This window comes from Ambystoma mexicanum, chromosome 13, assembly GCF_040938575.1.
Source record: "Ambystoma mexicanum isolate Mex_15411 chromosome 13, UKY_AmexF1_1, whole genome shotgun sequence".
NCBI lineage: Eukaryota > Metazoa > Chordata > Amphibia > Caudata > Ambystomatidae > Ambystoma > Ambystoma mexicanum.
In genome coordinates, this window is record NC_090938.1 from 729,025,671 (window position 1) to 729,051,318 (window position 25,648).

Sequence of the window (25,648 nt, forward strand, 5' to 3'; positions counted from 1 at the left end):
CCCCGATAAATTTGCTAGGGAGGGACCTTATGAGTAAACTTAACATGACCATATCATTTACCGAAGGAGGAATAGTGTGTTCTACACCCGGGATATGCCCCTTGCGTGCAATGTTGGTAGTGCAAGCATACACAACCACACAGGAAATACGAGGGCTGCCACAGAATGAAGAGATGTTCGTTGAAGGGCTAAAGACTTTGGCCCTTATAGTTCCCGAGCTAAAAAGCATGGATTGGAGGATTCCAGCAGAGTTCCTCTTCCGCCCCATAGTGTGTCCGAACGCAGCACCAGGATCAGTGGTGTCGTTGGATTTGCACGCTGTGCAGGTATCAACGAAACGGATCGCTGTGATTGGAATAGACAGAGAAGGATGTGAGTGGCGCACAGTGCTGTGTACAAACGCCAACCTCGCCCTACGCGAGGTAACAGATGAGGATCTCTTTTCAGACACAGAAGCAGATGGTGAGATAGTAATGGAAATAGCGATGCCCTGTGACATTTTGATCCAAGCCAGAGAGATCCCCGTCCAATTGATGGCAGTGGTAGGAACACCACCGTCATTTTTTGATGACGACATGAGGCTAGTACCAAACAATTTATGGACAACAGGCCCCCATGATGTAGGGCTGTTGCACGGAGTACAACCTGTGATAATAAAACTAAAACAAGGAGCTATCTTACCCCGAGTCAAACAGTACCCATTGTCCCGTGAGGCTGAAGAAGGGATAAAAGAAACGATAAAGGCACTACTAATACAAGGGATAATAGTGCCCTCAAACTCCCCATGTAACACATGTATTTATCCAATCAAAAAAGCGAAAGGGGGATCTTGGAGGATGATACAGGACTTACGCCCCCTCAATGATGTAATCCAGAAAGAGTTCCCTCTAGTCCCGAACCCGGCATCAATACTATGCAGTATACCAAAAGCAGCATCACATTTTACAGTAGTGGACTTGAAAAACGCATTTTTCTCAATACCCCTGGCTAAAGAGAGTAGATACCTTACAGCGTTCACACTGGGGGGGAAAAAGATATGAACACTGCAGACTGCCACAGGGATACTGTGAGAGCCCGAGCATATTCAACCGCATATTGCATGAAGACTTGGGAGTACGATTATTCAGTACGTGGATGATTTATTGGTGTGTGCACAAGACGAAGCAACATGTAGAAAAGATTCAACAACGCTCCTGACTTTACTAGCCAACAAAGGATACAAGGTAGACAAGGAGAAGCTACAGTATTGCCTGACCGAGGTCCTATACCTGGGACAGCTCATATCAAAAGACGGAAAGAGAATAATCCCTGACAGGGTGGAGGCAATAAGGTCAGTAGGAGAGCCCGCGACAGTGAAAGATATGCAGAAATTTTTGGGGATGTGCAATTATTGCCGAGCATGGATACTAGATTATGCAGCATACACCAGGCCCCTCCTACAAGCACTCAGAGAAGCACAACAGGAGAATGTAAAAATAAAATGGTCAGAAGAAATGAGCATATCGTTCCAATCACTGAAAGAGCTAATTTCAAGCGCTCCAGTACTAGCAAACCCTGATTATGGATGCGAATTTTACCTATTTTCACATTGCAAAGGAACACTTATGACAGCAGTACTGACACAAAAGACATCCTTAGGACACAAGCCCCTGGCTTACTATAGTGGTACTTTGGATGCCGTGATGCAGGGTCATTTCGCGTGCGAACAATCACTCGCAGCAGCAGCATTCGCGATTGAGAAAAGTGCCACAATAGTAATGGGGTGCCCTGTGACATTGTTTGTGGAACACTCATTATTTGCAATACTTGAAAGATCAAAAAGCACACTGACCACACAGCGGGCAACAGCATACGAGATTATATTGTCCAGCGCCAACATCCATATAGTGAGATGTAAAACAGTAAACCCTGCCACATTCATTACAGAAGCGTGCACATTAGAGGATATGCAAAATCACGACTGCGCAACCCACACAGGAGAAGGAGGGGAGGACACAGTGGTGTGTGAAAACCCTCTCAGCGAGGGGGAAGTGTACTTTGTGGATGGATCCGCATCAATTGATATGGACACGGGAGAAAAACACGTTGGCATGGCGGTAGTGAGATTGGAAGAAGGTGAGTTTGAAACACTAGTACAGTACCGCCTCCCGTCGCATTACTCCGCACAGGCAGCAGAACTGATTGCGCTCATAGAAGCACTACACGCAGCAAAGGGCTGTGCAGTTACAATATACACAGACTCAGCTTACATGACGACGACAGTACATGGAGGTCTAGCAAGATGGGGCCGTGGGGGATTCAGACGGGCAGACGGAACACCAGTGCAGCATGCAGAATTGTTAAAAGAATTAATTGAGGCCCTACAAAACCCTACTGCTGTAGCAATAGTGAAGTGCCAGGCCCATACATCCAACTCAGACGTTGTGTCTTTAGGGAACGCGGCAGCGGACGCTGCCGCCAAGGAGGCTTCCTATTTTCAGAAATACGACACAGGTGAGTTTATGATCAAGACCACAACAACCGAAGAACTGTCAGAAGGGTACAACATGATGTCCTTATCACAAATACTAGAATTACAGCAAGGAGCGAGTGCAGAAGAAAAATTGACGTGGACAAAACGGGGATGCAGCCAATCAGGAACAGACCTACTATGGCGGCAAAATAACTCAGGGAAAGTGGTAATGCCACTGCAGTTACTAGAAGTTGCATTTCAACAGCTGCACTTCCCAGCACATAACACTAAACAGCACATTGCAGCAGAAATACAGGAAGAATGGTTTGTGCCCTGTCTCCAGGAGCATGTGTCTCGATTGGCAATGGAATGTACGACATGCCAAATATACAACTCAGGAATGACATTACGCACACTCCGGGGAACAATTCCAAAACCCATTGGCCCCTTCAGAGAACTGCATATAGATTATGCAGACATGGGGGAAAGGTGTAATGGCGCGCGGTACATGATCGTGGTTGTGTGCCCATTTTCAAGGTGGGTGGAAGCGGGACCATGTGCGCGACCTGATGCCAAAAGCGCCGCCAAGTTCCTAGTAAGGGAAGTGTTCCCGCGCTGGGGAATTTGTGACGTGATTCGCTCAGACAACGGCTCTCACTTTGTGAATGAACTTTTCAAGGAAGTTACCACGTTATTGGGTATAAAACATAAATTGTGTTCGATTTATCATCCCCAAAGTAATGGCGTAGTGGAAAAGATGAACGGACTGTTGAAGGGCAGGTTATCAAAACTATGCTTCTCATTGAAGAAAAGTTGGATTTACTGTCTACCCCTAGCGCTATTTGAATTGAGAAATCAGCCAAGCAAAGACCACCATTTGTCCCCGCACGAGATCGTGACTGGGAGACGAATGAACACAGCACACTCTCCACTGCGCGAACACTCAGATGCTCACAGAAGCGCCGCAATATTGGGAGATGAGTTCACAGACTATCTAAGAAAATTAACAAGGGCAGCGCGCGCAATATCAAAGCAACTCTCCCCACCCTTCACTAGAGAAGAGGGAAACGTAACAGGATCTGTCACGGAGCCAGAGCAACAGCTACAGCTGATGCCAGGTGACTCAATTTATGTAAGAAGCTTTGTGCGTCGGTGGAATGCACCACGATTCCATGGCCCATACGAAGTAATATTCTGCACGCCCACAGCAGTGAAGGTAAAGGGCTTGCGGTACTGGGTGCACTTGACCGACGTACGAAAAGCATACAGCAATGTACAAGAGGAGATAGATGAGGAGGCACAGACAACAGCAAACGATGCAAATGAGTAGGATGTCTAAATATCGACTTGCGTGTGTGTGTCAGCACTGGACTTGAATGGAATAATGTCAGCACTGGAATTGAATGAAATAATGACTGACAAGGATATTCCAAAAAAAAAAAAAAAAAAAAAGTGTGTGTGTGATTTCTTTTTTTATCTTGTTGAGTGGTATGTAATTAATGAAATAATAATATTATAGCTTGTATATACCCTTGTCTGTGAATACCCCTCCCCCGCATCCCCACCCGCTTCCATTCCCAGTCAATTGTATTGGCACAGATGGTGCCAGCAAAACGTTTACATACATGCACTTAATGCACTTTTATATCCCAAACAGGAGCTTCCATGGCATCTAACGGGCAGCCTGCAATGGATAGAATTAGTAGAATGAGAGAATTAGTATATGAGAGATGTAGATATTCGTATGAGTGTGGATTATCAGTATGCGTCACATTGTTTTTTATGATAATGTTTGGCTTGGTTACATATTGGTTTATAGCGTTCATCTCTGTCGAGATGTACGAGGGGGGAGGGAGTAACAACACTACTGGACCAAATAACAGTACCACCGGGCCCAATGCAACTGCAGGTGTCAATACCAGGGAAGGTGATTTTTTGATATGGGACGGAACTAAACTTGTGTGGGGGTATCATACCACACCATCCAGTGTTGTGACCTCACAAAGAGAAAAGCCACAAGGTGGAATACAGAGCAACACAGTGTCTCCACCAGGGGTATCCAATTACAATGCCCACAGTCTCAATGACCGAAACCCGTCTGCCATATCATGGTTGTATAACACCCCCACCAGCCAGCTTGCCCCCATCCCAAAAAACAATCTGCCAGATAACGTCAGGAAAGAAGACGAAAAGCTACTAGAAATTCACGAAATATTATATGATGAATGGGCCAAGGGGGGCGGGAATGAGAAAGGGGGGTTTAGTTTGTCCACTGCCCAGGGGGGTGGGAAGTACATGAGTAACAAGAACAACAGACGAAAGAGAGAAGCAGGGAGGAGAAAGTACGATGAGTACTATGGGCTAGGTCAAGATGAGATGGAAGACCCACGACACCCCCATCAAACAAATAAGTGGTATGCAGACATGAGTGCCACAGCTAAACAGACAACAAACGAGAGCTGTTATGTCTGTTCCCTTATCCCCCATGCATCAGGTACACCCAAAGTGTTGTTACCTAAAGAGTTGCCTATTGTGGATGCCCAATGTCTCCTTCATCTCACGCTGTGCAGGATTAAGAACACCTTCCAGGCACACGAAGTGACTTTTCAAATGCTGCAGAACGAGAAAACGTGTTACCCAAAAACGGCAGGAGTGGTATGTTTGAAAGAACCATTTTTTGTGATAGAAGGGACACTTTTTTCTGACAACAAGCGGAAGGATGAAGAAGTACTGTGCAAAGCGGAAGCACTAAGAGGTGTGGCACTGGATAAATTGCAGTGGATAGAGGAAACATGTACACCGGTATGGAGAGAACACATTTCAAAACTAACTTGGGTAACTGTCATTGAAAAGCCGTTCAAACTGCAGAGCGAAATGGACTATAAACTGTGCTTTAAAGGAGAAGGGAGAACCCCCATGGGAACAAACAAGAACTGCAACAAGACCCTCACCATCCCAGACCTAAGGAAAGGGACAGCGGCCCTGATGGACACGTACTGGGTGTGCGGCAAACAGGCATACCTACACCTCCCCCAGTCATGGAGTGGCAGCTGCTCAATGGCCACTCTGCACTCAGCCCTAATGGTGATACCAGAAAGCCACGTCGATGGGACGCAGGAACGCATGCAGAGTGTGGCTCAACCAACTGCAGAGACACAAATATATGTCCTGTCTTCTGGAAACAAGGAAGAAGTGCTGACCCGTAACAGGCGAGCATCAAATTACATATCAAAGGCATCATCAGAACTATTGGCTCAGATCCCAGACAAATATCGATTATTCAGCTCAGCAGAAACATTTTTTGCCTCACTCGTCTCAAGTGTCCAAGCAAGGGCAAACGCAAAATGGCTCCAGATAACACGCTGGGAATTGATTCAGCTGGCAAACGACACTGAAGAAGGATTCAATATTATCAAAGTGGAACTAAGAGCTTTACGACTAATGACCATGCAAAACAGGTATGTCCTGGACCTGTTGACGGCGATGGACGGTGGTGTTTGCCGAAAAATAGGAAGTGCCTGCTGCACTTTCGTACCTTCTGAAGACGCAGAGAATGGCTCCCTGTCCCATGTGATTGAAGCAGTCCACAACCTAGGAGAAAAAATAAAAATGGAAGGCGGAGCAGAAGCGAGTACATGGTTTGACAACATCTTCTCCTGGGTTCCCTCATGGCTTGGAACAACTGTGAAATTTTTAATACCAGCTGTTGTGTTCCTCCTTCTACTTTTTTGCCTGTGCCAGGTGGGTCTTCGAGTTTGTGCTAACGCAGTACCAAATGGTGCAATGATGATGGTGACAATGGGCAACTCACACGGTACAATAAAAACGATGCAAGAAGCACAAGTACAAACAGGGATAGATAACTCGCCCAAGTACCAACTGGTGCCTATATACCACGATAAAGATATTGTAGATAAGTTGTGGCACACCACCATCAAAGAGCCCCGTATACTAGAATGGTATGAGGAAGTTTGGGTAGATTTGGAAGGAGATGGTGGGTGCATATATCTAATGTGTACCCCAGATGAATACGCCCGGAGAGGTGAGAGCTTAAGGGGGGTGTGCAGAGCATGGATGCCCATCAAAGGAACTCCTGCATGGGATGAGGCGGTGATGGACGAGGCAGAATGTAGGAGGATAGAAGATTTGAAGAATTCGTTACTTTAAGTAACGAAAGGGGGGAAATGTAGGGGAGGACTGGTCCAAGAAGACCCCCCCTCGCCTACGCTTTCTCCCCAGGTGAGGACTATGGCTCTCTTGGGCGTCCCCTCATGCCACCCGGGCCCAGGTGATGGAGGGTTCACCCACTGGAGACATTGCCCGCACGTATTAATTGCCCACATGTATTAAAATTTAGCTAGGCCTAGAAACCATTTTGTCTGATAAAGATGGTGTGAGCTCAGCGCACTGTAGCGCGGCCCCCACCCTTGGAGGGTTTCAGTCGTCCTTGTTGCCGCAGCACCCTGGCAGATCCGCTGCGAGCACGTTCCCACGAACAAGACGGACATGAGCTAGTGTAATACACTAACATTGTAACAGTTCACCTCCCGCAATGTATCATCGCTCCCAGCATGACCCGGCCAACAGGCCTAGGCAAATGAAAAGAACAGTAAAATGGTCGTTAGATGACAGACAATCTTTGTATATTAATGTTGAGACTACTTGCAAAGGATGCTTTTCTTCCATAAAATCCCTTATATTACAAAAGCCTGTACGATGTATAATTACAAGAGATCATGCTCCCATGATATAAGCGATGGTGAGCCTATACCATTGCAGTTGGGTACTAATAATAACGGAACGCACCAGGAATCTGTTTGTTACGTGTATGACTGGAAAACTTACACCCCATGGGCTCGCGCCATAACTGAACTAATGCTGCTAGAGGACACAAGAAAACGAATGTAACCATACAAAGGGCCCATGTGAAGAATGCACGAGAAGGCACATGTCATGTGTGCATGTCTAGGCCCCACATGCGCCACCACCGTCACGAACAAGTGGCGGGTTACTTTCTATGTTCTCCACCAATCCTAAACTCTACCTCACTTACTGCAAATATATATGCATATAACTAAATACTGTACTTGTTAAAACATAATATATGAATAAGGTACTCAGACTGGGTATAATCAAGACACATCCAGCAAAGTTTAAATGCATGTTTTGTAATGTTTTGAATAAGTATTGTAGAGTGTTCAAATGTTTGTGATGTCTTTACCTAAATCGGCAACACACGAGGGAGATACCTTTGTGAAATACGTGCAAGGCCATTCCCCCTCCCACCCTACGAAGGCTGCCAAGGCATGAGAGCAGAGACCGCGCCGCGCTGCGTTACCTCCCCCAACCAGACTGGAGTCGCTTCAAAGATTTGTAACCCCCTCTGTAGCACCCAAGGCCACCACCTGCCACATGCATTATTTACAGCACAGCAGTAAACCTCTGCCTGAACACACGCGCCCCCTCGTAAACCTCACAACCCACCGGACCATCTCAGACTTATGGCCCTGTGCAATCAAGACACCCAACACTTTGACAACACACAGCGGAACATCCATAACAACTTCTAACAAGGCAGAAAGACATGTACCGCCCGTCCCAGGCCCTGAAGCTTAGCCCCTCGACCTATGGCCCCGGTCAACAGGACACTGGTAACCATGCCCTGACGAATTACCTCCAGTCCCCTCACAAGGTGCATTCCTCCTGTGTTGCATTAACCTGTTGTATAACCTATTGTAAGATTTACTAAAGAAGATAATACCAAAAATGCCTGAATGACTGCGGTATGCATGGCCTAGGGCTAATAAGTCAGGAGAAGACATTCATCTCTGCCACTGGCCGCGATGGCCCCACAACACCGCCTGGATGAACTCCGCCACCCTGCCAGGCCCAGCCCAACCCACGAGGCTGCCCAGTGACGTCTTCCAGCCAAAGCCAACCACATCACAGCAGCACCTATAGTTAGTCGTCGCCACCCAATCCCCATGAACTTGTGCCCCCTATAGTGTGTAGGGTCTTATGACGTTTTTTGTAAATATATACGCCTGTCTTTGCTATTGTCGGACAGAGCGCTCTCGGAGTTTGCAGAGTCCTTTGCATGCCCTATTCTGATTGATAAACTCCCATTTACGCTCACCCGCACTCTGTCTTGGCCTTATTCCCATTTTGGGAGAGTCCTTCACTGTCTCTCATTGCGGGGAGGATTGTGCTGTTTGGGGACGCTTGCCTTCAACAGCTATGCATTTTTCTGTAGTAAATTTAGGCTCATAATTTTTACCAATTCCCATACATCAAGATAGCCAGTATTCATTGGCTTTTTCATACAGAGGAATCCATCACAAGTGCACTATGCTCCCAAACAGGTAAACACAATAACCTACCCTTTTTTCACAAAAGCCCAGGAGGAATTCGATTAAATTACATTTCCTGGAAAGTCTGTTCTAGTTCAGTACTTAGAAGATCTCTTACTCGCTTCTCCTTCATATGAATCCTGAAAACAGGACATTCAGGTATCATTATCTGCATTAGCTAATAAAATTACAAACCAACCAGAGGTACGCTGCAATTATGAACAGAAAAAGTTCACCATTTAGGACACATTATTATGTTAGGGCATAGATTCAAAGCAGGCTCCCATACAAAAGCTATTTTAAAGGTCCACACACCTCAGACACTAACACAGATGAGGGCCTTTCTGTGGATGATGGGATACTGCAGACAATGGATATTAGGTTATGAAGAGATAGTAAAACCCCTGCCACACTACATTAGGTTTAATACGCCAGAGACCCTACAAAGGACACCTGAAGCAGAGGAGGCCTTTGACAAAGTCAAGAGAGCATTATCATATGCCACAGTATTAGGGTTGCCAGTTAAAAAAACGAAATGTACAATTTACTGTCATGAAAGAAATGGATTTGCGTTAGCCATCCTCACCCAGGAACCAATTGCTTATTGCAGCACAACCCTTGATCCCGTTGCGGAATGGCTGTCCCTATGCCGTAGGTCTATTGCAGCAGCTGCTATTTTAGTACATCAGTGCAAGAATATTGTTTTAGGATGAACCTTAGAAGTTACAGTTCCCCATTTCATTGTTACCCTGTTTTTGAAATTGAAAACCAAGAACATGTCCCTATCACAATCATCAAAATATGAAATGTTTCTACTAAATTAATGGAATTTAACCTGATTTGTTGCCCACTGCTTAATACAGCCTCCCTTGTTCTTACTCCCATAGATGGAGAACACTGGGACTGTGAACCTCACAACTCTGTATTTGTTTTTGTATTTTATTGAATTTATATAGCATTGTAATCCAAAATGCTTTACAAAAGGAACAATCAAGATGCAACAAGCAATAAATAATAATTGAATTAAACCAGAAAACAGTACAAAAAACTATTTACATTATGGAAGGGGATAGAAGAGTGGGGAGGGACCAAGGTGTGAAAGGAAGTAGGAGGTATGAGCAGTGGTGAGAGCAGAAGTAAGAGAGGAAGCAGAGAGTTTAAGGGAGAAGGAAGGAAGGATGAGGATTAGAAAAGTGCAGAAAGTGGGGTAGGAGGGAGTAGAGTGAAAGGAGAGGTGGAAGAGAAGTAGGAAAGGGAGTAGGAGGTGTGGGTAGAAGTACTAGCAGAAGAGAGGAAGCAAAGAGTTTAGGGAGGTGAATGGAAGAGATAGGATTTTAGAGGGGTACGGAAGTTAGGGAAGGAGGGAGAAGAGCGGATGGAGAGGGCGAGGCAGTTCCAGTGGAAAGGGGCGAGCAGTTGGAAAGATGGAAAGAGTGTAGATATCACTAACGAGCTTCTGTAACAAAAACTGGACCTGTTTGATATACCAACCAAAAATGCAGAACTGTTATACTTTGTGGAAGGATCACGTTACAGAGACATAAATGGACAGTTGGTATCTGGGTATGCTGTTTCTTCCTTAGTATATGTTAGAGAAAGTGGTAGATTGCCCAAAGTCACATCAGTACAAGTAGCAGAATTAGTAGCACGGACACAAACATGTAAGCTAGCTGAAAAACAAACAGTCAATATATTTGCAGAATCATGGTATGCCTTTGGGGTGGCACACGATTGTGGTCCGTTGCGGAAGCAGAGGAGGTTCTTGACATCATCTGGTTCACCAACTAAAAAACATATTTAGGCAGCAAACCTTTTGAAAGCCCTGGTTCTGCCCAAATAGACAGCCAAAATTAAGTGTGCAGCCCACCATCCCTTAAATTACGAGGTCTCTCAAGGAAATGTATTAGCAACTCTAAAGCTAAATATGTTTTAAGGGTAAAGAATGCAAAAACAACTCCTCCCTTTTTTATGCTTAAAGAAGTAGCACATATTTAAGACGAATCTCGAGTGAGAGACAATAACTTGTGGTCTAGGAGAGATTGCCATTTGCAAGAAGACCCTTTTCGGCGGGACAAGCATGTCGCCCCAAAAATACTTCTAACCTAAATGGCTCATTTGTATCCCCAACTTGCTCATTTAATAAAGGAGGGTATGTTTGCAACCCTCAGCCGGGAATGGGATGCTCTAGACTTAACTGTCATGTGTGATGAATCAGAGATGATTCCCCCAGAAAAACTGGCCTTGGGCCCTTCTCATGTGGCCAGGGAAAGCAAGACAGTTTCTGATCCAGACCCTGGGGTTGGTGTTCTGCGGGAGGATCACATGTGGGGGAGCAGGACAGGAGGAATGGGAAGCCCCCTTGTTCAACTTCCCCTAGACCCCAACCTCTAATGGCCTATTGTAAAACAGAAGAAGTTAGGAAAACAGATTTTTGCATTACGGACTCCAAGTCCCATAATCCCCAAAGAACTGGGACGAAGAAGAGGGCTGAAGAGGAACAAAACTGCAAAGTGCAGTTGTTAATGGAAATTACCCACACCTGAGGGAGACTGGGAGGCTTAAAAGTCCCCCTCAGATGCAGGCCATTCGTAAGAAGGAGGAGCAGAGTAGAAGTCATACGTGGAGGAGTTGTAAACTCTCTACATTGCACCAGAAACAGAGACTGGAGGAGGAAGAAGACGCCAGGACCACTGTCGAGTATTGAGCAGTAGCCGGTCCTGAGAGAGTCTTCACCTCCAGAAGCCTTAATTGGAGAGGCTGTGCAGTGGGAAGCGAAAGTTTGAAAAGCTTTCCCCACAACAAGGCTGTCTCCGCGGGCAGCTGAGCACCAGAGAGCATTTGGAGCAGATTAAGCTCTGTGTGCGAGTGGAGTGGGCTGCGGCATACTGGAAGTAGCAGGTTGCCAGACCACAAGAAGCAGCTGAGGCACAGGACCTGGAAACAGCGAGGGAAAAAGATGCGCACACCTGACCTGGTGAGTTCACTAAACTATTGTAACACTGGAGCGCTCCGTAACCGCTAGCTTGCAGAGAACAGGCACTTTAGTTTAGTCTAGTTTATTATTTGTATAGCGCAACCTAACCCTGAGGTATCTGGGCGCTTCAGCGTGAAACATATGTTACAGATGCAGTACACAAGATGAAGGCAATTACAATAATGTTGCAGTATAAGCAACGCAAGGACATTGAGAAGACCAGGTAACAGAATGGTCATGGCAGTAGGTAGCGAGATAGTACAGATAAAGTAGTTAAAACAGACACGCATAGCTTAATCCTGCTACTGGTGATGCAGTCCTGAGAGGTAGAGAACTAAGGTTGCTGGGAAAAGAGTAGGTCCTTCACTTTGGCTCTAATAGACCAGAAGGACGGTTCTGCTCTGATGTCAGTGGGGAGAGAGTTCCAACAGTTAGCTGCTAGCACCAGGAAGCTCGATTATCCAGCGGTTTTCAAGTTGAACTTGGTTATGTTAAGGCAGTGTAGATAAGGAGCTCTAGTGGCTCTGGTGGAGCTATGCCTTGAAAATGTGTCAGTTAGATATTGGGGTGCTGTTGAGGACAGGCTTTTATGTGTGATGACAAGGGTCCGTAATTTGATTCTGTGATGTACCGGTAACCAACGTACTTCTTGTCTGGTAGTCGAGATGTGAATAGTATGTGGTATGTTTAGAGCGCAATGAAGGGCATTGTTCTGGAGAACTTGTAGTCTGTTCAAATTGTGATACGTGGAACCAAGAAATAGAGTGTTAAAATAATCCAGTTTGAACAAGATTAGAGCCCTAGCTAGGGTGAGGCAGCTGTTGGTGTACAGAAAGGGTTTGCATGCATTGATTAGTTTGTTAGTGTAAGCTGTGGTGGAAGCTGTAGAGTTTTGACCTCTTTGGCGACCTTGATGATATTGCCGTCAATGGTGAAAGATTGGTAGCGGGGGTCAAGTTTGTTGAGACGGGCTTTGGTGCCAATGACCAGCAGTTCTGTCTTGTCATTGTTTAGGCAGAGGCTGTGAGTAGCCACCCAGGCCTGTATTTCTAGGTAGATTTAATTGAGTTTTATAGTACCTTTTCCATAGCATCCGGTGAGGGTAATGAGGACCTGGCTGTCATCCACGTAATTCGTGTATGTGACACCCAGAGCATCGAGTCGATCGAAGAGGGGCTTAGTGAAGATATTATAAAGCTTAGGTGAAACACAAGACCCTTGGGGGACTCCGCACTGGATAGGGACTGGGTCTGCCGCAGCCAATTGTGCAAAGACCCTAGTCGTCCTGTTAAGAGAGGAAGGATTGGATCCAGTTAGTGGCATTCGGGGAGAATGCAGCAGCAGTGGAGAGGTGTTTGGTCAGGATTTGGAGGTCAACCAAGTCGAAAGCTGCGGATATATCCAACAAGAGTAGGATGGCCAAACTGCCCTTGTCTTTAGCTTCATCCATTTGGATTTTTAGGTCCAGGAGGGCTGTTTCCGTCCCATGCCTCGGTCTAAAGCCGGATTGTCACAAGTCTAAGAAGTTGTTGTCCTCCAAATGTTGCTGAATTTGGAGATAGGCCACTCTATCTAGAATCTTCAGGAGAAAATGGACAGTCGTAATGGGTCTGTAGTTGGTCGGTATGTTGGGGTCTAAGTTGTTTGTTTTTGAGTAGGGGCGTGACCCAAGCTTCTTTAAGGTTATTGGAAACTGAGGAGTTCTTAAAGGGGGAGTTAATCAGAGCTGTAATGAAGGGTGCCAGTTCTTTAGCACCTTCCTGGATAACTGACACTGGGCAGGAGTATCCTTGGCAGTGAGATGGTTTGAGGCTCGCAATTATGTTTAACACTTCTTCCACGGTTACTGGGGAGAAGTGGAATGGAGGGCAAGAGGGTAGATGTGGGCTGGGAGCATTATGAGAGTGGGCAATAGGGGCGAGGCTAGCCTTTTTTTACTCTATCTTCACTTTCAAGACTGGTATTTTATCTGAAAGGGCTTGCTGTATGTTGACACACCAGGCTTTGTCCTTAACACAGTCGTCAGTGGGCGGCGCCGGGGACTCTAGTTCTATTAAGATGGAGAAAAGTTCTTTAGTACCAGATTTGACGTTCTGGATTCTGGTACTGGTGATTTCCTTTTTCGTATTAGTAATGGCCGCTTTATATGTGGCCGCTGCAGTGGAGAATCTTTTCATATTAGGGGAAGAGGGGGGTTTTCTCCAACTGGCTTTGGACGTTCTTTTGATGTTACGTAGCGCTTTTAGTTCTGCAGAGAACCATTTGTTCAAGTGGGCAGCACCACTTTAACACCAGAAATCAAACGCATAGAGGGAAAAACAAGAAGAAAGGCAATTTTGAATACCGAACTGACAGAAAGCAGACAAAGCATTATTTAGTCAAACAAACTGACTGTGATTATAAGCATGCAGGTCTATTTGAAAGCCAGCAATAATATGGGGCAATAATTCAAGAACCCAATAGAAACTACCAATGCCAAAGCCAAAAGAAAGTTAAAACAAGGCAAATTAAAACTAACAATTATTACCGAAGTCAAGAGGGGACAAATGAGAGTCCAAAGGTTTGTACAGCTTATTGCCCATATTTGAAGAAGTGCAATAAATAAGCTGGTGTAAACCCACATTGCCAAATTCTTAAATCATGGTGCTGTGTGAAGCAAGAGACATTGGTAAATTGTTGTAAGCTGATCTTAACCACTGAAGCACTTGTCGTTTGTAGTTTTCTGGCCTGGCAGGAGAGTACACAAGGTCAGAGGTTGTGGTAACACTTCATTCTGTTCTGGCAGGAGAGTATATCTGAATAAAGAATTTTGAAGTAGTAGGCCTGGCATGGGAGTAAAGCAGGTGTAAGTTAATGAAGTGGTCTTGACAAGTCATAAAGAAGCAGTGGTCGAACCTTTAATATGTTTTGGTGAATTATTGCTGACTCATCCTGACAAACTTTCATTGCTGAAGCAACTGTTGTATAAACTGCTGCAGAAGTGTGCCATCCTTCTAAAGGAAATATGTGGTTGCAGAATAATACTGACAAAGACAATCTATATTAATTCTAATGAGCTCAGAAAATGTTCCTGTTTGATGCGAAGAAGGTTGTTTGTCTTAATATCACACATGGCAGAGAAAGAACTTTGTTGAACAATCCTGAAGTGTTGGAACCTTTGTCGCTAAGTTGAAATCAAAAGAACTGCATTGGAACTTTGCTACAAGACAGGATTTCCTTATTCATTTGGAAGTGTTGAACAGAATCCTGCTTGAATGTGGGGAAGTGAAATTCATGCAGATTATAGGGAGAGACAGTTATCATATTGTGAATTCAACTGTTATATGTTTTGCTTTTGAACTGCCATATATTACCTTGTTGAGTTGTTGTATGTACAAGTGTGAGGGACAGAAACCTTTTATTAGAGTGTTTTCTTTAGTTTATTTTAGGCAGGGAAATTCTCGTCAAGGTAGGGATAGTGAGGCGTTTATCCAACCTTTTGAGTTAATAAAATGGAATCCTTTGAAAAACCTTCACAAAGTTGTCCGCCTCACATTTCGGACCCCACACACATGGTACAAGCTTACAGCAGATGGTACGTCAAATGACCTGAAGTCATCCAGCAAGCACAGAATTTCTCTCACCTCAACACAAGGCTTGGAGGAGTCCACTGACCACCCAGATGAAAGGTAAGCCCTGGTGTGCTTTTGTGGAGCCCTAACCTCCAGCGATCTGGGCGCATATGCGTTTTTGCCTAAATATCAGAAAAACGAAATAATTATTTTTTGCAAGACTGTAAATGAAAAGAAAAACGCTTGCTGCGTTGCACTGCTGCTGTGTGCCTGTGTGCATTCTACCATCCATTGGCTTCAGTTGAGGGCCATCCTCTCCATCATGGCCACGGCTGGATTTTAGGCACTGGATTGCCTGCCTTACGGTGGAAAGCCCTGCTGTGATTGGGCCCCTCTTCCATCAAAGGCCCAATCAGGTGAGCCGATAGGTGAAGCTGGGCCACCTCCCAAGGCCCGATTCTAAGGCCCCTGTCTATGCCGAGGAGGTCCCTCTACTGCTCTCCCTCCTCAAACTATGACTCGGCCTCCAGACTAATTTACTGCTTCCCCATGTTATTGCATCCTTGGAAATCTATGCTTGCTGCAGATCTGCAAGTGAGTTATGGCTGAACTCCTTCACTAACCTCTTCTGAACCCTTTACTCCTTTACTGTGCCTTGGCACTCTGCCTTCCTTGCCACAACCTACATCTTCTCTCACTACATGTGTGCCTCCTTTTTAAAGAAAAAAAACGATTTTAGGTGTGTTTACTTTTTTCATCTGTGAACCCCCTGCATTGCATTGTGCCTCCTTTTTTAAAAAAAATAACAATTTTAGGTGTGTTTACATTTTTCATCTGTGAACCTCCTGCATTGCATTGTGCCTCATTTTTTAAACCACGATTTTAGGTGTGCTTACTTTTTTCATCTGTGAATGTGCATTGCAATTTGCCGCCTTTTAAAAAAAAAAACGATTTCAGGTGTGTTTACATTTTTCATCTGTGAACCTCCTGCATTGCATATTGCGTCTCCTTTTTGAAAACACGATTTTGGGTGTGCTTACTTTTTTCATCTGTTAACCCCCTGCATTGCATTGTGCCTCCTTTTTAAAAAAAAAATAACAATTTTAGGTGTGTTTATATTTTTCATCTGTGAACCTCCTGCATTGCATTGCGCCTCCTTTTTGAAAACACGATTTTAGGTCTGCTTACTTTTTTCATCTGTTAACCTCCTGCATTGCATTGTACCAGACGATTTTAGGTGTGTTTGCTTTTTTTTTATCTGTTGAAATTATATTTCTTTCTGGTTTGCATTTGCATTTGTGACTACTAGATCACCTGGTGAGTTTAGCTAGAACTGTGTTGTGCAGCCCCTCTTCTTTCCTTGACTAACCTATGCCGCCCCTATGGCTCTCTCCATCTCTCCTAGTTTGTCTAACTGCTAAACTATCACCTATCCCACCTCTCTCATGAAGTCGGGTAGAAAAAAGCACAAAAAAAGACATTGTGAGTGCAAACCCTGGACTTCCCATTGCAGACACCTATGTCAGCGCTTACTCTGGATAGGTTTTCACTGATATCCTCTTCTCTGTCCCCTCTCCAGATCTATGGACCCCTCATCTCATCTCCACTCTCTCTCCTTCCACATCCGCTACCATTAACGGTGGCACCAAGTGGGAAGTCCTCTTGGCCGACATGTCATCCTCACGTTGCTTCGTTAATGTCTATCACACAGGCGCTATCCTGGTTCACGGTCCACAACCCAACCTCCTTCTCTTTGAACGGAACCTGCCTTCTCTCATTAACTTCCTTCCTTCTCCTGCATCTCCCCCTTCTACTCTATCTTTCCCACCTCTGACTGGTGTACCACGCCCCTGTAAACCACCTCAGAAAACCTTCAAGGGCGCAGACCTCCTCCAACTGATGACTCTAATGCCTGCATAGTCTACAAACACTCCACTGACATCGGCCTCCTTCTTGAAGACATTGACCTCGACATTCTCACTCTTACTGAGACATGGTTCAATGGCAGCTCAGTCACTGCTTTTGACTCCCTCCTCCCTGACGGCTTCAAGATCATCTCCAAGCCTCTACCTCACCGTACTGGCAGGGGGTTGCCTTTTTCTTCCCTGAGTGGGTTCCTAATTCCATCTTACACACCCAGTTCTACTCTTCCTTTGAAAGCCTGGTTTGCAGGTTTGTCGTCTCTCCCATCTTCACCCTGACCATTGCTACCATTTACCAGCCTCCAGGTGCCACCTCCCTGAACCTCTCTGAATGGGCTGATCCATGCTCCTCCTTACTTTCATCCACTTCCAACCTCCTCCTCCTTTGGTAATTTCAACATCCGACTGGACTCCCCTGGCTCTGCATCCATTCTCTTCACTGACCTCTGTACCTCGCTTTCCCTCTCCATTCTGCGTTCTGGGTCAACCCACTCAGCTAGGCACACTCTGGACGCCCTCATACACTCTGACCTCACTCTCCCCCCTCCCACTAGTCACCCCTCTCTCTTGATCAGACCATTCTCTCCTCTATTCCCACCTGGGTCCATTTGGCCCTGTGACAGCCCCCCTAAAAGCCCCACCTACCTCGCATGCTAAGATGCGCCCGATGAAACAAATGTCAGCTGCTGCTTTTGCTTCCATCTTTATCACCCCCTTACCCTACAACCTCTGATTCTACCACTGACTCTGCCCTCAGCAACCTCCACCTTTCCATCACCAATACTCTCGACATTGTTGCCCCAGTCATGAGGAACCACCTGAAACCTGCCTCTAAGCATCACACCTGGTACGACTCCGAAGTTGCGGCCCTGAAACGAAAGTGCAGAGCGGCAGAATGAAGTGGCAAACCTCAGGCTCATCCTCTCACTAATTGACCTGCCGCCTGCTCTAAAGGCAATACAGACTCTCCATCCATGCCAAGAAAAGAGACCACATACAGGCATGTGTTTCCAGTGCATCCAACAACATGGCTGAATGTTTCAAGATCTGCAGGGAACTAGCCAACCCTTTCGCAGTATCCTCGTCCCCCTCTACTTCCCATGCCCTCTGCTCAGTGGTGTCGCTAGGGGGGGGGCCTGAGGGTGCCAGTGCCCCCCCTCTGAAGTCCTGTGCCCCCCCTTTGTGCCCCCCCTACCTAAGGCGCGCAGTGACCATGTTCTCTGTTCGTGGTTTTGTGACACTCACTGAAGCAAATGTCTGCATATCACACGGCAATACTCCTTTTGTCTCAAAGCAAGTAGTGCTCAAGCACCTTGCAGCCCCTCCCATCAGAATGTAGCCACGAACCTGCTAATGATGGGCCATTAGTCACTGAATTGTTTTGTGTCTGCATTTTGATGGGAGGGAGGGGAGCTGCGTGGGGTGTGGTTAGTTGGTGTGCACAAAAGCCTCTCTGCAGGAGTGCTTGTGACGCCACCACTGGCATACTGAGGGCCCCACAGCCCCCACGGATCCAGGGGGCCCCTGGGAGGGGGTCCCACTTGGAGGAAAAAAATGAAACACCCCCCCCCCCAAAAAAAGTTTTGTTTCTTTTTGAAATCACTCTGCATTCATAAAGAAATTATTTCTTTAACAAAACTCATTTCTTTATTAAGGCAGAGTGACTACAAAAAGAAACGTTCTTTTTGAAGTCTGCCCTCCTCCACCTCCCCCACCCCATGGCATGGTAGACCCTAGGCTCAAGGCTTCCATGTCATGGGGTTGGGGGGATCCCTATGACTTCAAAAAGAAATAGGGACTCATTACAGCTATGCCGGTCTGGAAACAACGGTGCTGGTAAGCTTACCGGCAACGTTGTTTCCGGACCAGCCTATTACAGGTCTGCCTGCCATAGCCACCGTGCCGGCAGGTCTGACACTGCCCACCACAGCGCCCATGGTAGGCAGACCGCCATGCAAGCACCAGCACCATTAACAATTAACAGAGTCCTATGGGAATAGGGAGAAACATTTTACCGGCGCCTGACTTTCTGGGCTGTCGGGGTTGTAATCTCCCGGTGGCACTGGGAAGTCAGGCGCCGTAAATCATTCCAAGTCTGGCGGCAATCCTCCCGTGGCAACAGCACGGTTATCACCAGACTCATAATGAGGCCCATAGTTTATTTTTGAAGTCACTCTGCCTTCATAAAGAAATTATTTCCGTTATGGTTCGGTCCTTACCGGAAATCATTTCTTAATGAAGTCAGAGTGACTTAAAAAAAAAACATTTCTTTTTGAAGTAATAGGGCTCCACTCAACCCCATGACATGTGCGTGTGTGAGTGTATGGTGAAAGAGTGCACACAAATGTATGGGTGGCTGGCTGCGCGTGTGTGCTTGTATAGTGAAAGGGCGCACACTTAAATATATGGGTGGCTGCCTGAGTGTGCCTGTATAGTGAAAGGGTGCACACTTAAATGTATGGATGGCTGGTTGTATGTGTGTGTATATGGTGAATGGGGCCTGTGCTTATGTTCAGGGGTGCAACAAAACCTACATTTCGGGTGGGCTAATCCTTCAAATGTTGGTAGAGGCGCTAACTTCACGAGCGGTGGGGAGGGGAAAACGTATTTGTGTGGGGGCATCTAACTTCTTTACGCATTTTAATGAGACTATTCTAGTGCAGCTTCAATGTTACAAGCAGTTAACTCTCTCCTTTAAGTCTAAAAGCACCCAGCTATGGACTACTGTGAGAATGAGCGGTCTCCTGTTCCCTCTCCACCCTACCAATCACTCCCATGGCATGCAAGTACTAATCCCACATCACAATTTCAATTGCCTAAAAAATGTGGCGTTTGAAGGCAGGTACTAACAGTGAAATGCTTTGCATTGGTAATTTCTGGGCCCTTGTTAACAGTGAAACCCAGGTGCAGTTTAACATCTGAGTCCTATTCTGTCCAGCAGCTGCTCTAAAGGTCAGCCAGGTCGAGTCAACATAGCACAAAATTTCAGGGGGGTGGGGGGTGCGGAAGTACAGTCAACTCAATGGTGTTGCACTACTACTTGTGTTTAATGCATCAATTACTTATTGGTAATCTTCATTACTCCTAGCCCTTTTCTTCCTCGTCCCAGTACTTATGCATGAGGCAGTACTTGTGTTTGAGGCACTCTGCCTCATACACAAGTACTGGGGTGAGGAAGAGGTACATGGTGGTAATGTCTGACTTAGCTACCTGTAATCTTCATTACTCTTAGTCCCACTCTTCCTCACCCCTGTACTTACCTATGAAGCAAAGAGCCTCATACGTAAGCTCTTGGACAAGAACGAGGGACGTGGAGGTAATTCTGGGCCAAGGAGCTGATTTTGGAGGTTGTGGTAGGGGGTGGGAGAGGGGAGATGCGGAGGGGCGGGATTGTGTGATAAATCATAATGGTTGTCCATGTCCAGGATAAGCAGGCATGATATATGGCATTAGTGGCTAGAGAGGCATTTTGGTGCAGCCAGTCTAGTCATTCCTCAGTTTGGTATGACTTTCTTTTAACTGGGCATTTCTGATAAAGCAGTCCTGCTAAGTGTAATTACCGGGAGAGATTGGCATTTCAGTGCTGCCAGTCTAGTAATTTCTTACTGCCGCATTGCATATTTTTCTGGGCATCTGTGATAAAATGATATGATATGATATAAGTCATTTATAACGCGCCCGTACATAAGGCGTGACAAGACAAGGGAGGGAAGATAGACGGAGGACAAGACAAACGATCTTACTAGGCCATGTGTCATTCAGATGGTGCAAGTGCGAGAACGAGAAGTGCAAGGGGAAAGGGAGGAGGGGAGGGAAAAACAGGGCAGCAATGCTCTGAGTAGGTGCAGCCAGGGCAGCACGGCTCTGGGTAGTGCAAGGAGAACAAGGGATTTCAGGGTTACAGTTACAGCCCCTAAGTGCATGGTAGGCCCGGGGGCAGTGAAAGGGTAACCGATCAAGAAAGTGCCTGGACTCAGAGAGACTCTGAGGGTAGCCAAGCAACCAGTCGGTACAGCAGACAGGTAGGTCAGCAGGGGAGGGAGAGAGAGAAAGCAGAGGAGAAGAGGAACGTTTTGAGCTGCTTCCGAAACATCAGGTGGTCTGCCTCAAGTTTGAGAGGAGCAGGGAGGCCATTCCAGAGGGTGGCACCTGCAGAGGTGAGAGATATACCCCCCACTATCTGCCTGGAGATGGGTCTAACCCTTAGAGAGTTGGAGGTAGCTGAGCGAAGGGCTCGAGAAGGAAGGGATTTTGGAAGAGAGCGTTGGATGTAGTGCAGGCCATGGCCCCAGAAATCCTTGCAAAGGGTCTTGAACTTGATCCTTGCCGCCACTGCGAGCCAGTGGAAAGATTTCAGGCTGAAGAGATATGATCCCTGGGCTTGAGGCCAAGGATAAGACTTGCAGTCTTGTTCTGGATTAGTTGCAGATGACGGAGAGTAGAGGCAGGCAGATTGAGAAAGAGGCTGTTGCATTAGTCCAACCTAGAGAGAGCCAGTGCTCTGGATACAGTGAGCCTCTGGTGGAAAGTAAGAAAGGGAAGAGCCCCTTTGAGGAGGAGCAGCTGCTAGCGGGACATCTTGGCGACGTCGGAGATGTGAGGAGAGAAAGAGAGAGTGGAGTCAAAGATAACACCAAGGCTTTTTGCCTCTCAGGAAGGCGAAGGAATGGGGCCCAAGGTGGGAGGCCAGAGTGAGAGAGGGAAAGCAGGGGCAGGGGTCCCAATGAGACGGATCTCATGGCATTAAGGTAGAGATCGTTGGAGGTGCACCAACCTTGAATCGTAGATAGACAGTCAGGAATGAGCGAGAGAGGAGAGGAGGCTGAGGGGAGCCTGAAGGAAAGCTGAGTCATCCGCATAACACTGAAGGTTAGAGGAGAAGGCAGAGATCAGGTGAGACAAAGTGTCCAGTAGAGGTTGAAAAACCAGGGTGAGAGGATAGACCCATGGAGAATGCCACAGGTGGGGATAGATGGCGGAGAGAAAGGAACCAAGTTGGACCTGAGAGGGGAGGGGTGGTCCAATAGGAAGGCGATCAGTCACTAGAGGGCCTAATCCGTGATGCCCAGGTTCTCACGGAGTCGATTGATCAGGATGGCATGGTTGACCATGTCGAAAGCTGAGGAAAGAAGGAGGATGAGGATGAGGACAGAAGGAATGCTTGAATCACGGTTAGTGAGCAGATCTTCACAGGTTTTCAGGAGAGCATTTTCCATGCCTTTGGCAGCTCTGAAGCCAGACTGATGGTCATGGCGACAACCAACAGATTCAGTGTGGAGAGTAAGCTGGGAGATGGCAAGCTTTTCCAAGAATTTGCCCAGGAAAGAGGTAATGGTGAATGGCCGATAGTTTGCTGGACAGTTAGGATCGGCAGACAGCTTCTTGAGGTGTGGGTGCACAAGGGAGTGCTTAAGGGGAGTGGGGAATGTTCCAGTGGCAAAAGAGTGATTACAGAAATCGCCCAAGGCTGGAGAGAGGGTGTCAATATGGTCCTTGATGGTTATGGAGGAGCAGGGGAGCACCTGTTCGGATGAAATTTTCATAGATCGGACTTGTCTAGAAACCTTTTCAGGTGTTGTCAGAGAGAAAGAGGAAAAAGTAGGATAAGAGGTAGAGATGGCCAAAGGAGGCCGAGAGTGGAAGAGGGAGAGGAACAGGAGATAGCGGACAGGATGTCCTGAGATTTAGTGTGAGGCCAGAGCTGTACAGAGGGCCTGGGAGGGAACAGGAGAGGTAGAGACAGCAACAGTATTGACCATTTCCTTCCAGATTGTAAAGAGTTTGGCCGTGTTGTTAGAGGCCGTGGAGACGCAGGCTTTAATGTGTGCTCTCTTCTTGATGAGTGTTATTGCTTCGACTGGCATTTTGGTGCAACCAGTCGAGGTATGTCTAAATGTGGCCTGGAATGCTTTACAGTAATGTTATTACGTGTCTACACTGGTCTACATTGTGCAGTCAGTTGGAAGTGTTTTGATCGTGGCATGGCATTTTTAATAGCAAAGCATTAATATTCCTGTGCACTGCTGGTGACTTGCATGTATTGGATTGCTGTTACGCTATAAAACAATTGCAAACACTATGGCTTCATAGCCAAATGTTTTCATAAAATTGTGTTGTATATTGCATTAAAAACACATTTATATCTTTCTCCTAGAGCAGTGTGCGGCATACCCCTTCAGCAGCACGCTTGTGCGTATTGTGCAAGCGTGATAATCTAAGCCGACCTAGAGTCTGGTGCGAGCCGTGATTTGTTGCCGAGTAGGGGGGAGGCCCTCATCATGGCTCGCAGGAGGGCCCCCACATTTTGTGTTACGCCACTGCGTCACTCATTACCTTTCATAGGCGCCCCCCTACTTTTGTCTGTGCCCCCCCCTACTTTCGTCTTTGGCCCCCTCTGTGACCCTCCTAAATTTGAGTCCTGTTGACGCCACTGCCTCTGCCGCAATGTACTGGCCACACACTTCGCCACAAAAACTCAGGACATCCTGATCACCCTTGCCACACACTCTCAGAACCCATCCCTCACCCCCTTTCTTCTCTTGGCCCCCCACCCTCATCCTTCCTCCTTCTCCTACTTCTGTTCTGTCACACCTGAAGAAGTTACCAGAATTGTCCGCTCCGTGAAGATCTCTTCTAAACAGGTTTCCTGCTCATCCAGGACCATCAAATATAACATTGGCTCTCTTGCCCCTGCACTCACTGATTTTTGAAATCACTCTTTTGGCACTTGATCTTTCCCCTCCTCCCGTGTGCGCCCACTCCTGAAAGAACCTTCACCAGACCCTACCTGTCCTACCAACTACCTCCCTATTTCCATCGCCCCCTTCCTGAGGAAGCTGCTGGAGAAACTGGCATTGCCCCAACTCAACTCACACCCTGAACTTGTTGGTGGTCTCCAGGACCATCAATCTGGATTCTGAGCATCCAGAGGCATGGAAACTGCTCTTCTGAACACCTGTGAAGAACTGCTTGCATCTCTGGACTCCAACTCCCCAGCAGTCCCATCCTTCTCAATTTCTCCTCTGCCTTTGACACAGTCAACCATTCCATCCTCAGACAAAGGCTCCACGATACCCTTGGTATCTCGGAACGGGGCCTGGACTGGCTTACTGACTGCTCTTCCCAAGTCCTCCTGGGCACCTTCTTCCCTTGTACCTCGTTCTGCGTCTGTGGTGTTCCCTAGGGTTCTATCATCTCTCCTTGACTTTTTAGCATCTACCTTGCTCTGCTTGCATGTTTCCTCTACTCCTTCTCAAACTTCCAGTGTTATTCAGATGACACACAGCTCTTTTTCAGACTTCCTGCTGATCCTCTTGCGCCCTCCATCATCCATGACTTCTTATCTCCCATCCAGTCCTTGTGCACCTCCAACAATCTCTGCCTCAATGCCTGTAAAACTAAGATCCTTCCCATCAGGACTCCTGCTACCTCCTTCTTCCCTTCATTCTGGCCTTCCTCCTTGGGCTCTTCCCCTGCTCCTTTTTCTGAAGCCAAAAACCCTGGAGTCATCTTCGACTCCTCTCTCTCCTTCCTTCCTCCCTCCCTCCCACTCAGGACATTGCCAAGAAGTCCCACTTTCAGCTCTTACTCTCTAAGGAATTCTCCCTTTTCTCACTTCCCCCCAGAGGCTCAATGTTACCCGAGCCCTGGTTCTCTCTCTAGGCTTGACTATTGCAATAGCCTCCTCCTGAATCTACCATCTTCCACCCTGCAACCCCTCCAGCTAATCCAGAGTAGGGCAGCAAGACTTATTTTTGGCCTTAAGCCCCGGGACTGCATCTCTCCTGCCCTAAAAAGTCATCACTGGCTCCCGGTTGCTGCACGGATTAAATTCATATCCCTCTGCATCATCCACAAGGCTGTCTGGGCCCAGGGACCACACTATCTTCAACTTTATCTTACTAAATACTCTCCAACTAGACAACTATGTTCCTTTAGCACCAACTCTTTGTGTGTAAAGCGTTTTGCTTAACAGAGGGTAGGTGGTCGTTTGCTTTCTTCAGCTGGCTCCCTCCTATGGAACAGCTTCCCCCTCCCTCTGCGCCTTGAGCAGGACTTGCTTAAATTCCGGAAGCTCCTTAAGACTTTCCTCTTTACCTCCTCCAACCCTTATCTCCTCTGCTAAGCCCACAGTTGCTGTGATTGGTGTCCGAGGCCTTTTTGCATCCACAGGGCCCCTGATCTCACATACCCAATCAGCCCAGCTCCTGTCTACCCTCTGCACTTGCCTTGGCATACCCTCTGCCCTGGAGGTTCGCACTTACACCTAACGCGGCTTCAGGTCATGTAGCACTCAACAACCCAAGCACTTCATCTGTGGCTCACCCATGGGCTCGGCCTCCCCAGCACTTAACCCCTCCGCTCTCTTCCTTGCTGCACTTGCACATTCTGAATGCTCA

The 25,648-nt window shown here is 46.8% G+C and overlaps 1 protein-coding gene across 1 annotated transcript in view; it reads right to left on the minus strand.

Annotated features, from left to right (window-relative positions):
• Nucleotides 1–25,648, minus strand: part of LOC138521830 (neurogenic locus notch homolog protein 1-like) — a 478,650-nt gene that overhangs the window by 296,889 nt on the left and 156,113 nt on the right. The gene's annotated exons all lie outside the window — the stretch shown is intronic.